The 15,007-nt window shown below is 50.7% G+C and overlaps 1 protein-coding gene across 1 annotated transcript in view; it reads left to right on the forward strand.

The window, feature by feature from the left end:
- The window catches only part of UNC5B (unc-5 netrin receptor B), a 60,374-nt gene that overhangs the window by 23,468 nt on the left and 21,899 nt on the right, over positions 1-15,007 (forward strand). The gene's annotated exons all lie outside the window — the stretch shown is intronic.

A 15,007-nucleotide genomic window follows, 5' to 3' on the forward strand; every position in this document is an offset into this window, starting at 1 on the left:
ACACCTTCCCTTGCTGTCTAAGGGCTCTGTGGGCTCTCTTGCAGCCCCCTTTCCTTCCCCCAGAGCACCCTGTTGGCCGTGGGCGGGTGCAGAGGGAAGCTGTGGGGAATTCCCAGTGAGGAGAGCCGGGGCTGATCCTGCCGAGCCAGCTCTCCTCCCTCACAGCCCTGCTGGAGCCTTCCCAAACATCAGCCCTGCAGCCTCGCCGGGCTCCCCAGCTCTGGGCATGGGGGAGAACCTTTCTCAGGGCTGGCCTGTGGTGCTCAGAGCCCTGGACCACAGAATCCTGAAGTTCTCAGGGCATCCTTTATTGCCCAGAGCCTTTCTCAGGGCTGGCCTGTGGTGCTCAGAGCCCTGGAGCAGGGTGTCCTGCACTGCTCAGGCATCCTTTATGCTCAAAGCCCTATTGTAATACCATTTCTGACTCATTTTTTAACCTGATTCAAGTACAAATACATTTCTTTCAAGTGTTTTCACTTTCTTTTTTCTTTCTCAGGTGGTCTACACCGCTGTTTCACTCTCTGCATCTGCTTTAGCCCTTAACCCTATTCAAGGGATGTTCTGCAATGCTCAGGGGATGTCCTGAGATGCTCAGAGCCCTTTTTGGGAGGGAGCCCTGCAATATTCAGAGCCCTGGATCAGGGATCAATATTGATCAGCCCTGGATCAATATTCCTTGCACTGTTTAGGGCATCCTTAATTCTCAGAGCCATTCTTGGAGGTTCCTGTGGTGCTCAGGGGATGCTCAGAGCCCTGGACCAGGGTGTCCTGCACTGCTCAGGGTGTCCTTTATGCTCAAAGTCCTGTTCAGGGGATGTTCTGCAATGCTCAGGGGATGTCCTGAGATTCTCAGAGCCCTCTTTGGGAGGGAGCCCTGCAATATTCAGAGCCCTGGATCATCTTGCACTGTTCAGGGCACCCTTAATGCTCCGAGCCCTTCTCGGAGGTCCCTGTGGTGCTCAGGGGACACCCAGAGCCCTGTGCCAGGGTGTCCTGTGTTGCTTGGGGTGTCCATTTCCCCGTTTGGAGCAGAGATTTTTGGGCCCTGCCCTGGCTGGGAGCTGTGGGAGCAGGTACCCGGAGCTGTGCCGGCGCGGCCAGGGCCAGATGTTTCCCAGATGTTACTCACTTCCTGTCTGGCCTCTCCGCATTTAGCTTTTTATGTACTTGTTTGTTTTGGACTACAAACAAAATAAAAAGGGTTTTTATAACCCTGTTCCCGTGGGGCTGTGAGTTCAGGATATAATCTGGAGTCTATTCACTATTGTCTCAGTCCCCCCTTGCCCTCAGTGCCGTCCCTGGGCACGCACAGCCTCACTCAGCCTCACGCTCTGCTTTTGTTAAAATCCTGTTTTTCCCACATGACGTCTTCCTTCCATGGACCATTTTTCCTCATGACCCCTTCCAGCTCCCAGGGAAGCACGGAGAATGTCACTGGGAAGCTTGGGATGGGGGCTAGAGGAGGAAACACCACGTTTCTCAGCCCCAGCCTGTCACTGTGTTGTTAGGAGGGCTCTGCAGAATACCTGTGGTGACACCCAGCATCCTGCTGGATTGCATTTGTGAGGAATTGTAACCACCTTGCCTGGCTGAGGATGTTTGGAGAGTGAAACAGCCGTGTAGATCATCTGAAAAAGGAAAAAGAAAGTGAAAACATTTGAGATAATATGTTTGTACTTGAATCAGGTTAAAAAAGGAGTCAGGAATGGTATTACAAAATGGAATTAGGGGTAGGGAGGGTGAAAAAAAAAATCTAAAAGTATTGTTGTGGCATGCCAGGAAGTTCTGGTAATCACTGTGACAAAGCCATGGAGTTTTTCTCTCTGGAAAAGATGAGGATCAGAATCTGTTTGGTGGATGATCCTCTCTTCCTGTCCCCCTGGATCTGGGGGCATCCACTGTAACACCAGCCGGGCTCAAACAAAATGAACCTGGCAGCTTGAATCAGGTTGAAAAAGGAGTCAGGAATGGTATTACAAAAGGGAATCAGTGGTAGGGAGGATGAAAAAAAATATCTAAAAGTATTGTTTTGGCCTGCCAGGAAGTTTTGGTTATCACTATAACAAAGCCATGGAGTTTTTCTCTCTGGAAAAGATGAGGATCAGAATCTGCCCTGCTCTGGGGGGTTGTTTGGTGGATGCTCCTCTCCCTGCCCCCCTGGATCTGGGGGCATCCACTGTAACACCAGCCTGGCTCAAACAAAATGAACCTGGCAGCTTCCCATCCAAATGTGTGTGCTCAGCTCTTTCTGCTCTCCTCACACCTCATTTATATTTTTTTTTCTGCCTGTTGGGGTTAAGGCCCCTTTTCCTCTTTTCTTTCTCCTTCGCTCTTAATTGCCTGTTAAATAATTTAAATATTTAGGACTAAAGGGCTTCAATTATCCATTAATTTACATTAGTAATTTATATATCAGGCTGAATGGACACACTGTTAGTGTAATGGGTCCCTGTGGACTGGCAGCAAGGGGGCTGCAGTGCATTTTCCTGGAAGCATGGATGTTTCCTTACCCTCCCAGCCTGGATGTCAGGCGTGTGAGAGGCACCCCTGCTGTGGGGTCTGGGGTCCCATCTCCTTGGGATGGAGGTGTTTGTGTTCCAAAAGAGCATTTTTGGGTTTTTTCACTGTGCGTGTAGGGAGTTGGGTGTGTTGTGTGTTGGTGGAAGCATGGAATGGTTGGGATTGGAAGGGACCTGCAAGGGATTTTCCAGCCCCCCGCCACTATCCCAGGGTGCTCCAAGCCCCATCCAAGTGGCCTGGGACACTTCCAGAGATGGGACAGCCTTGGAGCCCCGTGTCCCCTGGCCAGTGCCGGCTGGCTCTTCCCCCAGGACGGGGATGGGGCAGCATCTTTTTTCCTGTGTTCAGAAAATGTCTGGGGAGGATTTTGGGGTTTCCAAGTGCTTGTACATGTCTGGTTTGACCCCAACCCAGCAATGGGCTAGCTGGCAGTCCTGGTGACAAGTCATTGCCAGTGGCATTGCCAGTCCAAGCAGGAATCCTCAGGATCCATCCCTGATGGGCTCAGGAATCAGGGGCAGTGTGAAAACCGCCAGTCACTTGTTTTTAAAATTTTAAAAGTTTAGTAGTAATAAAATGGTTATAAAACTAGCAATATAATTAGAGTAATAATAGTTGGAACAATTGAGATTAGGACAATATGAGACAATAAAAACAGAGTTATGAACAGTCCGGGTACCTTTTCTGGGCAAAATAAGCCCGAAAAAGATCCCACGTTAACAGAGGATTAACCCTTAATAGCAACAGCCTGTTGCATATTCATACACCTCATCCATGATGCATAAATTCCATTCAAACCCAGGATTCTCTCTGGTCAGTGTCAGCTTCTTCCTCTGCATCCTGACTGAGTCTTCATGGCTGAGCAAGGTGGGAAGAAGTTCATTTCTTCTGATAATGGAGCAATAAATTCTCTTTCTCTGAAAGATTTGGGTGTCCTGTGGATGCTACCTTCCTAAAAGTCCTTTCTTTAAAAAAAAGGTACCTTACAGAGCATAGTTTCTATTTTAACATTATGTTATAACCTAAAACTATATGTAACACACTACTTAAGAGAATGAATACAGCATAACTTTCTAACACAACACATATGACATTCATTTGAATATTTGCGAAAAGCCAATCAGAAAATACACATTTTTCACGGGCTGCAGGGCAGGGCAGAGAGGCCATTCAGGGATCCGGGCAGGAGTAAATGGGAGCCGGGGCTGGCCCGGAGCAGAGGTCGCTCAATGACTCCCATTACCCGCAGCGCAGCGCCCGTGGTTAAAGCAATTAGTGCCAATCGTTTATGGAAATGCAGCCGCTGCGGGACAGCCGGGGGAAAAGGACCGGGCTGGTGGGCACCGGGATTTTCCCTGCTTCTTCCATGACGTTCCGTATGGGTGACCTTTTGCCCTTGCTCCCCTGAGAGTTTGTGGATCACCTAGAAGCTCAGGATGCTGTGGTGGGATGCCCGGGATATTATTGTTTACTACTATCAGTTATTGTTTACAGTTAGTTTCTGAAGCCTCTCAGCTTCTCAAGATAAAAATCTTAGCGAAAAGATTTTCATGAAATATTTCAGTGACACCCAGGATGCTGCACAGGGATGCCCAGTGTGGGGTGTCACTCACTCGGGGTCTCTAAATGTGGGTGTGTTTAAGGATCCCCAGTATGAGGGAAGAGATGAGAATCTTGACTCTTATGTTTCAGAAGGCTGATTTATTATTTTATGATACATATTACATTAAAAGAAAATGATATATGAAAACTGTACTAAAAGAAAGAGAGAAAGGAAACATCAGAAAGCTAAAAAAGAATGATAATAAAAAACTGCTGCAGAGGGATGCCCAGTGTCTCTGCCCTCAGAGGTGCCCCTGAGCCCTGCAGGAGCTGTTCCACTGCTGTGCCTGGCATGTCCTGCACCCACCAGAGCCATGCTCGGCGTGTTTGTCACGGAATTCAACATGCCAAACTTCATTTTACTTGGCAGCATTGTGTATTTTGAAGGTCAATTTTTATCAATGCCTTGGGGTCTCAGGGTGTTGGTATCAATAGCGGCAGAGGGAGAGGATGGTGTGGGAGGAAGTGTTGGCTTGTTGCAGCATCAGCAGGGATGCTTCCAGGGGAGTCCCACCCACAGAGGGTGGCACAGACCCCCAAAACTGGGGCATTTCCAGCCTGGTACCCGTGCTGAGACAAAAAGGATGCTTGTGGGAGTTTGGGCCACCCAGGAGTTTAGTTTGGAATGGGTGTGCCAGAGGACAAAAGGAGGAAAGAGAAGCTTGGTGGTGTGGGAGCACAGGCTCTGTCCAGAGAAGAAAAGGTGGAAATTCCCAGTGGTGAGAAAGGAAGAAACCTGTGGCGACACAGGGTCCCGTGGAATTGAAATGCCAGAGAGGGGAGGAGGGTGCCAAACAACACTAGGAAGCTCGTGAAGGCTCCCCACCTCCCTGGAAATGGAGCCTGAGGAGAAAAGGCTTTGTTTTTTGTGGGGCTTTCCTTCCGTGCTCCCCAGAAAAACCCCCAAACCTCATGGTTTTTATCAAACCACAGCTTTTTTCCTCTGCGTTAAAGCAGGTGTGAGGTGCTGGGAGCCCAGCTGGCTGCGGGGTTTAGAGGGAAAGGAATAAAACTAATCAAGGTAATGGCTGAAATCCTTTTGCCACTGGCTGGACGCCTCTCTGTGCCACAGAGGGGAAGCCACGATGGGCTTGAGGTACCTGCCCCCATCCCACCTGCTCCTGGCTTCAGGGATCAAATCCTAGCCCAGAAAAGGGGATGGCGAAGCCTTGTCATCTGAGCTAGTCTCACTGGTGCTTTGGGGGCTTATTCTTTAATAAGGATATTGCTGAAAGAGGGGGGAGAGAGAGAAAAATCTTAATATTTGACATTCAGCATCAGCAGGGATTATTTTTTTTTCCTTAAATCTTTTTCTATCCCTGTTTCTCCCCCTCCCCCCATTTTTTCTTTCTATTTTCCCCCGCAGTAAAACGAGAAGGGAAGGAAAGGGCACAGAAAGAACAACAAAAAGCAAAATATTTCCAGCCTCCATTTGTGGTGACTGTTTTGTTGTTGTCGGGGCTTTTTTTTTTTTATCATGGCAACAAATCTGAAAGATTAAGGGCAACTTTAAAGACTGTTTAATAAAGGGACCTTAATCAGCCTCTCCTGTGATGTTCCTCCCCCAGATGAATTAATGGGGAATTTGAGGCACGGAGTGGACCTTTTCTCTAGTTGTTCTTTTTTGTGATTAAATAATAATATTAATAATAACATGATGATGAAAATGGTTTCAGACCAGGGCAGCGTTGCTGGCAGTGCCTCCCTGGGCTGGGCTGAGGGCGGGAGGTGATGCTGGGCCGGCTCCGGCGGCACAGGGAGCCCCGGGAGCTGCAGCAGAGGGATGCTGCTCCCAGCCCACGCCTGCCACCGAGCGAGCTGCGGGAGAAGAGTGGGAAAAGCGTCGGGAAAAGTAGGGCAGCAGCTGGTGAGGGGCTGCAGGGAGAGAGAGGCTGGCTGGAGGCGGCGGGGAGCGTCCTTCCAGCCAGCCTTGGCTTCCCGCGAGGAGAGAGTGGGTGAGAGAAAGACAAAAAGGATGGGTGGAAAAAAAACCCTCCCAAAACCAAACACAACCCTCCCCCCCAGCTCTCTGTTCCTTTTGTACTGCTCTTCCCTCCTTTGCTGCCTCAACTTTTTGCTTTACCTCGTTCGGCTTCCTCGGGGTGGGACGTGCTCAGCCACCTCCTGGATTTTGGGACTGAAGTGCCACCACCCAGGAGTACCAAACCTTGTGGGCCACTTTGAGAAGGTCTGTCTGGGCTGTCCCCACCTCAGTGGGGTGCTCAGAGGGTGAAAGCTGCTTCCTCCAGCCCGTGGTCCTGTGGGATGTGCGTGCCCAGGGAGGGATGCCTGGTGGGCAGCAGAGCATCCCTCTCTTCCCAAGGAGCACTGGCAGGTTCACAGCCTTTCCCACTGCTGCTGCTGCTGCTGCTGCTGCTGTTTTAAAGTCACTTTTTGTGCCCAAAGTCGCCTCCAGATTTGCACGTTCAGGAGAAAAAAGCAAACCCACCCATTGCAAAACAGCCTCCTGAAAGTTGCACTCTCAAGGGGAACGCTAGGGAATTTACATTTTGAAATATGTATGCAATTTGGGTGAAGGGGAAATCGCTCTCTGTCTGCAAAAGCGTGGACTTTCTTTCTCCTAGAGTTAGCATTTTTCCAAACTGCAGTGCTCAGTTGAACAGGAGACTCTTTTTAAAATTATTTTTTCATTTCCTTCTCTGCGTTTTCCAAGGAGAGCTCGCAGCTTCCAGTTGGAGTTTGCTGCAGTTTGAAGGATAATTAATAATTCTTTGGACTTTCTGGTTTTAACCAGGGCAACAAGTCCCTGTTTGTTCTGTGTTTTCTTCTCCCTTCTCTCTTTTCTTGTTGAAATGATTATTCTTTTCACAACAGGAGCCCAGCACACACCGTACATGTGAATAAACAGCGCGTTACCGCCCTCTCCGCTGCTGGGGCTTTCCTTTCATGGGCCAAAGCAAATAAATAAAAAGTTCATATAATTATTATATCCATTAAAAACAACGCTGTAGCTCAGTAAACAGAACAAACCCGACAAGAGGACCGTGACAATGGAATTAAAATAGCACAAAGGGAAGTGTCTGTGCCCGTAACAAGAACCAGCGCTAGATGAAATTTGGAGATAGTTTTCCAACAAAACTGCTTCCCTGAAGGGAATGTATAAAACAGCACAAAAGAAGCCAGCACAATAGAGTGTAACAGGGATTTGCTGCATAATTCCTTCTCCTTTTTTTCTTCCTTTCTTTCTTTTTTTTTTGATTTGAATTCACTCTGTTTTCCGTGGGTATTTACGGGGATCCGCGCGGCTCACGGCACCGCTAAAAGCAGAAATGAGGAACAATTTACACCAATCTGCCTGTGTCGTGTTGTAAATCCATTTAATGAAAAATGAAGAGATTTTTACCATAAGGGATCTCAGCTGTTTACACTTCTCAGGAGGCTTCTCCTTTGATTATCATAATCATAAAGATAAACAAAAGAGTAGTGGCTCCATGAATACTCCAGTGTAATGCATAACCAACAAGATAAATCTCTCTCTTTCCAGCTCCCAGGATGGGAGGTGCTGCCAGAGCCTGGGTGTTTCTCTTCTTGGGGGATTGGGGATGGTTGGAATTTGGGTTGGACTCTTAGCTGAGGCTGGCAGGAGCACAGGGATGCAGTGGTGGGATGCCAGGATGCTCAGTGGGATGTGTAGGGATGCTGTGGTAGGGTGCCCATGATGCTGAGGTTGGATACCCTATGTGAGGTCACCCTGCCTTGGTTTACCTCTCAGGATGCTTTGCCAAAACCTGACCTGAGGATTTAGCTAAGTTGATATATTTTTATATTTATTTATATAAGTGAGGTAACTTTTGATCAACAAGGCTGTTACATGCAGGAATATCTGTGGGGCTGCTCAGCTCCTCCTGCCCACCCTTTTCTCAGCACAGACTTTGCTTTCTTTTTTCCTTTCCCTGTCCCCATCCAGTCCTGGTTTAATAGAGATATGCAGCCAGGGAGGCCAGCTGCAGGCTCTTCCTTTGGCTGGGAGAGCAGGAATCTGCTTATTTTCTTTTCTTTCTTTCCAAGGGTGTAATTAGGGCTGGCTGGGTGCACCCCCTCATTACCCAGGCTGGGGAGGAATGCTCTCTAATTATCAAGTTTGCCTGTCGCCGGGCAGGAGGGACAGGAGGGACTTGTAAGCCGCTGGGAAATGCCTGTCTGTCCTGGGAAATGCCTGTCTGTCCGTCCCTCTCGGGCTGGGTGGGCTCTGGGAGGAGCTGGAGGCCCTGGGATGGAGGGATGGGGCTGGATGGTGCCAGGTTTGGCACGAAGGGGCTGGAAGAGGGCAGCCAGTGGAGGAAAAGGAGCGAGTTGTCAGGCAGAGATGCTTGGGGGAAAGGTTAAGTGGTTCTTTCCAGGTTTAGTTGTTAATAAGAGTGGTGAGCATGGAGAAGCCAGATGCAGGCTGCAGCTGCTTTTCCTGGCTGGTGGGAGCAGGAGGGGATGGGCTGCAGCTTTTGGAGGGGCACAGAGGTAGAACAACACCTTCTGCACCCCCCTGGGCACAGCAGCACCCTGGGGGCTGGGTTTCTGTGCAGCCCCTGCAGAATTACCAAGCTTGGGGACATGAGGGTGGTTACCCCACAAGCACAGCATCCCTGTGACCGTGCTCACAGGGGTCTGAGGATGAGGGAAGAGATGAGGATCTGACTCCATGTTTCAGAAGGCATGATTTATTATTTTATGATATATATTACATTAAAACTATACTAAAAGAATAGAAGAAAAGGTTTCATCAGAAGGCTAGCTAAGAATAGAAAAGGAATGGAATGATAACAAAGGTTTGTGTGTCGGCTCTGTGTCCGAGCCAGCTGGGCTGTGATTTGCCATTAATTAGAAACAACCACATGAGACCAATCCCAGATGCACCTGTTGCATTCCACAGCAGCAGCAGATAACCATTGCTTGCATTTTGTTCCTGAGGCCTCTCAGCTTCTCAGGAGGAAGAATCCTAAGGGAAGGGTTTTCCATAAAAGATGTCTGTGACACATCCTCATGGGTTTTTCAGCTCCAATTCCAGCCTGGAGGTGGGGTAGACTCATGGGATGTTTTGGGTTGGAAGAGACCTTTAGGGATTGTGGGTTTCCAGCCCTCACCATGGGCAGGGACACCTTCCACCATCCCAGGCTGCTCCAAGCCCATCCAGCCTGGCCTGACACTTCCAGGGATCCAGGGGCAGCCACAGCTTCTCCAGGCAACCTGTTCCACCACCCTCACAAGGAAGAACAACTTCCAGAAATTTCCTTCCTTTGACTTTGAACCGGAATGAACCCGGGTGCTGGGTGCCACAGGTTTTCCTGAAGGTTCCACACTCAGCTCTGTGGCTTGTGCTGGCAGCTTGGGGCTGTCCCCTCCCGGGAGGGAGAGGTTAATGAGCCACACTGAGTTAATGAGGCCGGGGCTTACATCAGCCAGCTGCAGCCCTGGGGACCTGTTACATTCCCTGCATCTCACACTCAGCACTTGCCAGCCTGTGCCTGAGCAGTCCCAGGCTGCTGGAGGCACCGGGGTTTGTGGGATCTGTGTGAGGAGGCAGCAGGGAGAGGGCTGGATGTGGGTGCCTTCAGATCTCCCTAAGCCGTGCTCAGTTCCAGCCTGCATCTTGGGTTGTCCTCTGTTGGAATTCAGCACATCCCTCTGGCTCTCCTGGAGTGCCAAGAGCCCTGCCAGGGGGCTCAGAGACCCTGGCACAGACACATGTGACTTTGATTATGACCCATGGAGCAAATTACCAACCGTATATGAAGATCTGAAAGCCATGACAAATTAAGTAGAATGATAGTGAATTTATCACGGAGTGGAAAAGTAGATTTTTGGGGTTTTTGGTATGGGGGTTCAGGGGGCAAGGTGGAGGGATCTGGGCGTGTCCAGCCTTTTTCCTGCTCCTTCCTGGCCTCCATCTTCTGCTGTGATGGTGGCACTCACAGATTGGTTTAGAGTAGAAGCTCACTGTCTAACATAGGTGATAGGTATTGGGAAGGTATGGTAAATAATGTACACATAGTTTTTAGTATAAAAAGATAATACTGCCCTGAGGGCAGGCAGAGTGCCTGGACTGTCGTGCTGAGCAGACCTCAGACCTCGGTAGGGCAGGAGAAAGAATTTTACAGATAAGGAACAATAAACAACCTTGAGACCGAGAACTGAAGAGCTCTGACTCCTTCTGCAACTGCTGGGCTGGGAAAAGAGACTTTCTGAAATATCTCGGGGTCACTGTGAGCAGCCAGAGTCCTGAGAGTCCTCCTTTCTCCCTGCTGTGTCTCCAGTGGGATGTGACCCCTGAGAAGGGACTGGCTTGGTATGGCACTGCTCCACCTCATGGAGACGTTGCCTTTGAAGGTGGCACCTGCTCCTGGCACCTCCTCAGAGATGGGGCTGAATGTTTGGGGCCCCCTGTGTGTGTGGGAGGCAGAGCAAGGGTGAGGAGGGGGTGCTTGGGGAAGAGAGGATGGTGTGTGGGGGAGGAAGATGCTCAGGGTGCTTTTAGGAGGGGAAGTTTGGGGGGGTGTCACCACTTTGGGACAGAAAGTTGTCCCAGTGGCAGCCCATGGGAACAGGACGGGCCTGGACTGGTGATGGCAGCTCCCCCTGAGCTCAGGGATGGGCTGGGATGTGGCAGGGCTGCCCTGAGTGAGGCAGGTGTTCTGGAATGGCAGGCAGCCATGCCATGGCTCGAGTGTCACAATGTGCTGGAGTTGAAATGGCAACAGCACTAATCTCTAAAGAAGCCTGTTCTCATTCTCCCTGGAGGCAAGGGAGGGGGGATTTGGGGAGGGGGGCAGCCCCCCTCCAGCCTTCCAGACACCTCCTGGAGCCCAGCTGGTGGCTGGAGCATCCCCTCCATCCCTGTCTCAGGAGCCAGAGCCATTCCCATCCCTGCTGGAAGATTGGGAAGGCACATGACTCCTCCTGTGGCGCTGCAGATAAGCTGTCATGTATTTTTTCATCTCTCCAGGAGGATTTTAACCCACCTGGCAGGTTTAACTCTTCCCTGCCAGGCCTTCCCAGGAGCCCTGAGGCACTCAGGGATGTGGGGAGGTGGGGGCAGAAGGGGTTAAGCATCCACAGCCGCCGAGATTTAGCTGGAGAAACACAGGCATCCCAGCCTAATCCCTGCATCCTTCCATCCTTCCCTGCCTGCCTGGGACCGGCAGGAGGGACGGGTGGCCCTGGGTGATGGGCAGCCACTAATGCTCCTGTAATCTTCCAAATATTTGGAGGGATAACAATTGCAGGAGAGAGGATTTTAACGCTTTCCTGGGGAGGTTTGCTTGGCCATTGCTGCAGGGGAAGTTGCTTCCCGGGCTTGCCGTCCTCAGTGGCACATGTTTGGGGTGATGGAGGGGGGGTTAAGGCTGGATCCCACCCCGGTGCTGCTCCTTTTAGGGGGGTGAGGTGGGTTTGGGGTCGTGGTTCTTGACAAAGTTGCAAAGGCTGGCGGCAAACATCTGCAAATCACCCCCAGGGAACAGATGCTGCAGATAATCCAGCTCAGCCCCGGCAGATTAAAATGTGTGATGAGGGATGGGGAGAGGAAAAGAAGTGCCTGTTCCCCTCCTCCCTTTTCCTCTCCTTGCTCCTGCTGCAGGCTTCAGGATTTGGTCCCGTGGGTTGAGCTGGGAGCTGCCCCCTCTTTTTTGTCTCTGCCTGCCCACAAAGAGCTCCAGGCACCCCAGGACACCGTGCCCCAGAGTCGTGTGAGATTGTGGGATGGTGACAGCCTGGGATTTCCAAAAAAAGCCCCCAGAAGAGATCTGGGAAGCAGGCACCCACCTCCAGCAGGAAGGAGGGAAGCCAGCAGATGGGAACCCCCTGCAGACGTCTGCCAGGGAGATGATTACAGGCAGCGGAGCGCGCTCTCAAATATTTATTAGTTTGTCACTGCTGGGAGTTTTATTGCTGGTGTGATTGCAGGGCGGGAAATCCCGGCTGTGCAGGGCTCCTTTCCTGCTTTCCCATGCAAAAACATCTCTCCTGTCTGCTGCTCCTGCGGGTCCCTGGGCCGCAGTGTCACCCGGGTGGCACCGGAGCCGCGGTGGCCTCTGCGGGCGGTGCACTTGCACCGCTGGGACAGTGCCTTTTTCTGGGGTTTGCACTTGTTGCTGGGCACTCAGGGCTCACAGCAGCAGCAGTTGTTCTGCACAAGCAGCGTGTTCCTCCCCCCAGTGTGGATTTTTGGGGGCCCCCATGAGTGCCGGCAGAGGCAGAGGTTTCCCATGCGGCGGGTGGCAGCGGGGATGAAAGGCTGCCGTGATGGCTTGTGATAAATGTGCCCAGCATGCTTCTCCTCCCTTTTCTCATCCGGAGTCCCCCTTGTTACTATGCCTTAATTCTTCCCCAGCGTGTTTAAATAGCAGTGAGCGTTTCATGCTGGAGGAAAACGCCCTGCCCAGCTGCAAATGCTTTTTTCCCAGCTAATTTCTGAATGGAAAAATCACCCTCCCCTTGATTTGCTCCCATCCATGAGTCTGGGGAATCTGTGGGCTTGGGGCTCCATGGCATGGCCCCAGTTGTGAGTCTGCCATGAACAACCCATCATCCTTTCCTCCTGTTAGAGCTGTTTTTTTGGCCTCATATCTTTCTTGGCCAGAAACAAGAGATCCCTCAGCTGTCATGAGTTTGCAGGATTTTAACCTTCCCAACGTGCTCCTGGCTTAAAAGGTTCAGGTGTTTTGGGTTCAAACCTCAAACCCAGCAGGTTTTTGTAGCCACTAAAAGGAGATGTTGGATCTGGCTGGTGACACCATCCTGTTCCACCTTCATGCCCAAAGTCCACTGTGCACAAGTGGAGAAGAACCTTAAAGACTCAGCATTTATTTGGGCAGAACCCCTCTTAGGGCAGGGTATGGATGGGATTTTTGGTACCACCAGGAGTGGTTTTTTCCCTGCTAATGTCCTGAATGGAAAAATCACCTTCCCCCTTGATTTGCTCCCATCCAAGAGTCTGGGGAATCTGTGGGGTTTGGGCTCAATGGCATTGCCCCAGTTGGGAGTCTGCCATGAAGAACCCATCATCTTTTCCTCCTGTCTCCTGTTAGAGCTGCTATTTTGGCCCCAGATCTTTCCTGGAGAGAAACAAAAGATCTCTCAGTTGTCGTGAGTTTGCAGGGTTTTAACCTTCCCAACATGCTCCTGGCTTAAAAGGTTCAGGTGTTTTGGGTTCAAATCTCAAACCCAGCAGGTTTTTGTAGCCACTAAAAGGAGATGTTGGATCTGGCTGGTGACACCATCCTATTCCATCTTCAAGTCTCTGTGCCCACCCCACCTTCTTTCCCAAAGTCACTGTGCCCACATGGAGAAGAACCTTAAAGACTCAGCATTAATTTGGGCAGAGCCCCTCTTGGAGCAGGGTCTGGATGGGACTTTTGGTGCCACCAGGAGTGCCTCAGCCCCAAGCATTGTTCTGGGGGCCCAGGTGGCTCCACTGCAGCCTTCACCCTTCCCATGCAGACGATCCCAGTGAGTCACAAATCCGGATTTCCATTCCCCTCTGGCCGTGACTCATCCCCTCCCAGCTCCCTGCTCCTCTTGGATGACCTGAAGTCCTGTTCAGCATCACCAGAGTGGTGATGAGGCGGGAGAAAACATATCCTTGCTGCTGGCTGTTGGAGAAGGATCTCTCCTCCTGGCCTGTGGGTTTGGATCAGGGCCATGAGCACTTTGGGGTGTCACCTCCATAGGGGAAGATCCTCCCAAAAACTGGCTCTTGAGGATACCTGTGCCCATTCCCAGCTGCCAAGCCCAGGTCTGACTTTGCCACAGGGATGCAGGGAGCCTCATATCAGGGAGGTTTGCACGCAGGCCTGTGAGTGAAGTTTTGTTGGCTGCCTCTGCTGCCAGTTTGATTATCTCCTGCCAGCCCCCTTTGCCAGGGAATTTAGAGCCATGGCATCAAAGTGGTTTTTGAAATTAACCAAAAAAAAACAACACACAAACAACAGAACAACAACTCAGCGGATGAAAAATTGATTGGCAGATTAAAAAAGGGATGCTTGCTGCTGTGACAGGTGAAAGGCTGCCCAGCAGGAGCAGTGGCCTGAGGTGCTCACAGGGATTTTGTTCCCAAGATTTTGTCAGGATGGGGGTCACACACCTTGGCATTCCCTGTCTCCCTGCCTGCCACGGGGCCTGGGAAAATCACAGGTCTGCAAATGAGATGGGGAAGGAAATAACCGGCAGCAGAGAGGTGGGGAAGAGCCAGAGAGAGAGAGAGAGAAATTAGCCCAGAGTTTAATTCATTGTTTCCAAAAGAGCAGTTAATGGATTATGACAAATGTCCTACCGCTCTCCCTTAGTGCTGTGTTAAATGGAAATGGAAAGTCAATTTTCCTAAATGGATTTTAAACGACTGACCTCGTGCTTTTTTTTTTTTTTTTTTTTCCCTCACTGATTTTTGCTCAGGAGGAAGCCTGGTCATCTTGTTCTCTTGGTGCATCTGATTATGTTTTTTTTCTCTTCCTCCACCTCCTCCTCCTCACAGCTTGGGATCCTGATTCCCTCCGTGCAGCACCACTGCTTGCCAAGGGTGATGGAGGGAGTGGGCTCCTTTCTTCTCCCTGCCAGCTCTGGAGATGTTATCGTGGGGCTGGGGATATTTACTGTTCTCCTGCACGCTGCAGTGCCTGGAGTTGAGAATCACAGCTCTGGCTGGGGGAAGAGAGGAGGAGGAAAAGCTCATAACTCCTTTGAGTGTAAAGAAAAGCCTCGAGATGTGACCTGACTGCTAGTGAGATTCCCAGGAACAACAGGTTAAGCAGCAGCATCCCTGTGCACCTGTGTGGGGGTTTTTATTACTCCTGTGGTATTTGGGGTTGATCTTAATGGGCTGGAAACAGGTCTCCTGCAGATGATGCTCAGCTTCAGTCAGAGCATCTTCCAAGCT

This window comes from Ammospiza caudacuta, chromosome 9 (genome assembly GCF_027887145.1).
Source record: "Ammospiza caudacuta isolate bAmmCau1 chromosome 9, bAmmCau1.pri, whole genome shotgun sequence".
Classification (NCBI taxonomy): Eukaryota; Metazoa; Chordata; class Aves; order Passeriformes; family Passerellidae; genus Ammospiza; species Ammospiza caudacuta.